This window comes from Brienomyrus brachyistius, unplaced genomic scaffold (genome assembly GCF_023856365.1).
Source record: "Brienomyrus brachyistius isolate T26 unplaced genomic scaffold, BBRACH_0.4 scaffold77, whole genome shotgun sequence".
NCBI classification, from domain to species: Eukaryota; Metazoa; Chordata; class Actinopteri; order Osteoglossiformes; family Mormyridae; genus Brienomyrus; species Brienomyrus brachyistius.
In genome coordinates this window covers 349,834-352,500 of record NW_026042352.1, presented here as the reverse complement: position 1 = coordinate 352,500, position 2,667 = coordinate 349,834, and positions in this window count along the sequence as shown.

Below are 2,667 nucleotides of genomic sequence, written 5' to 3'. Positions count from 1 at the left end.
TTTAGCATTTAAGCGTCAAAAAAAATTCTGCATGATATTTTAGTTAACTGTATGATGAAAGAGGGTCAAAGTCAAAGTGGGAGTTTCCAATTTAAAATGCAGATTAGAGTCAATTTCAAGCATTTTCATTAGATAAAATTTTACAACTCTCAGGTTAGGGTTAGGGTTAGGATTAGGGTTAGGGTTTTTACAATTCTCCAGTAATCTTTTCTGGACCTAATTATTTTGATTCAAGGATTAAATCCTCGCTTCCTTTAGCATTTAAGTGTCAAAAAAAATTCTGCATGATATTTTAGTCAACTGAATGATGAAAGAGGATCAAAGTCCAAGTGGGAGTTTCCAATTTAAAATGCAGATTACAGTCAATTTCCAGCATTTTCATTAGATAAAATTTTACAACTCTCCGGTTAGGGTTAGGGCTAGGATTAGGGTTAGGGTTTTTACAATTCTCCAGTATTCTTTTTTGGACCTAATTCTTTTGATTCAAGGATTAAATCCTCGCTTCCTTTAACATTTAAGTGTCAAAAAAAATTCTGCATGATATTTTAGTCAACTGAATGATGAAAGAGGGTCAAAGTCCAAGTGGGAGTTTCCAATTTAAAATGCAGATTAGAGTCAATTTCAAGCATTGTCATTGGAGAAAAAAATCACACTTCTCTGGTAATCTTTCCTGGATCAAAAGTTTTTGATTCAAGGAATAAATTACAGACTTTCTGTAGCATGTACTTGTCAAAAATGATCTGTCTCAGAATATCTTCATGAACTGAACGATGGAAAAAGGTCAAAGTCCAAGTGGGAGTTTCCAATTTAAAATGCAGATTAGAGTCAATTTTAAGAATTTTCATTAGATAAAATTTTACAACTCTCCGGTTAAGGTTAGGGCTAGGATTAGGGTTAGGGTTTTTACAATTCTCCAGTAATCTTTTCTGGACCTAATTCTTTTGATTCAAGGATTCAATTCCTCGCTTCCTTTAGCATTTAAGTGTCAAAAAAAATTCTGCATGATATTTTAGTTAACTGAATGATGAAAGAGGGTCAAAGTCAAAGTGGGAGTTTCCAATTTAAAATGCAGATTAGAGTCAATTTCAAGCATTTTCATTAGATAAAATTTTACAACTCTCAGGTTAGGGTTAGGATTAGGGTTAGGGTTTTTACAATTCTCCAGTAATCTTTTCTGGACCTAATTCTTTTGATTCAAGGATTAAATCCTCGCTTCCTTTAGCATTTAAGTGTCAAAAGAAATTCTGCATGATATTTTAGTCAACTGAATGATGAAAGAGGGTCAAAGTCCAAGTGGGAGTTTCCAATTTAAAATGCAGATTAGAGTCAATTTCAAGCATTGTCATTGGAGAAAAAAAATCACACTTCTCTGCTAATCTTTCCTGGATCAAAAGTTTTTGATTCAAGGAATAAATTACAGACTTTCTTTAGCATGTACTTGTCAAAAATGATCTGTCTCAGAATATCTTCATGAACTGAACGATGGAAAAAGGTCAAAGTCCAAGTGGGAGTTTCCAATTTAAAATGCAGATTAGAGTCAATTTTAAGAATTTTCATTAGATAAAATTTTACAACTCTCCGGTTAGGGTTAGGGCTAGGATTAGGGTTAGGGTTTTTACAATTCTCCAGTAATCTTTTCTGGAACTAATTCTTTTGATTCAAGGATTCAATTCCTCGCTTCCTTTAGCATTTAAGTGTCAAAAAAAATTCTGCATGATATTTTAGTCAACTGAATGATGAAAGAGGGTCAAAGTCAAAGTGGGAGTTTCCAATTTAAAATGCAGATTAGAGTCAATTTCAAGCATTGTCATTGGAGAAAAAAAATCACACTTCTCTGGTAATCTTTCCTGGATCAAAAGTTTTTGATTCAAGGAATAAATTACAGACTTTCTTTAGCATGTACTTGTCAAAAATGATCTGTCTCAGAATATCTTCATGAACTGAACGATGGAAAAAGGTCAAAGTCCAAGTGAGAGTTTCCAATTTAAAATGCAGATTAGAGTCAATTTCAAGCATTGTCATTGGAGAAAATAAATCACACTTCTCTGGTAATCTTTCCTGGATCAAAAGTTTTTGATTCAAGGAATAAATTACAGACTTACTTTAGCATGTACTTGTCAAAAATGATCTGTCTCAGAATATCTTCATGAACTGAACGATGGAAAAAGGTCAAAGTCCAAGTGGGAGTTTCCAATTTAAAATGCAGATTAGAGTCAATTTTAAGAATTTTCATTCGATAAAATTTTACAACTCTCCAGTTAGGGTTAGGGCTAGGATTAGGGTTAGGGTTTTTACAATTCTCCAGTAATCTTTTCTGGACCTAATTATTTTGATTCAAGGATTCAATTCCTCGCTTCCTTTAGTATTTAAGTGTCAAAAAAAATTCTGCATGACATTTTAGTCAACTGAATGATGAAAGAGGGTCAAAGTCAAAGTGGGAGTTTCCAATTTAAAATGCAGATTAGAGTCAATTTCAAGCATTTTCATTAGATAAAATTTTACAACTCTCAGGTTAGGGTTAGGGTTAGGATTAGGGTTAGGGTTTTTACAATTCTCCAGTAATCTTTTCTGGACCTAATTCTTTTGATTCAAGGATTAAATCCTCGCTTCCTTTAGCATTTAAGTGTCAAAAAAAATTCTGCATGATATTTTAGTCAACTGAATGAT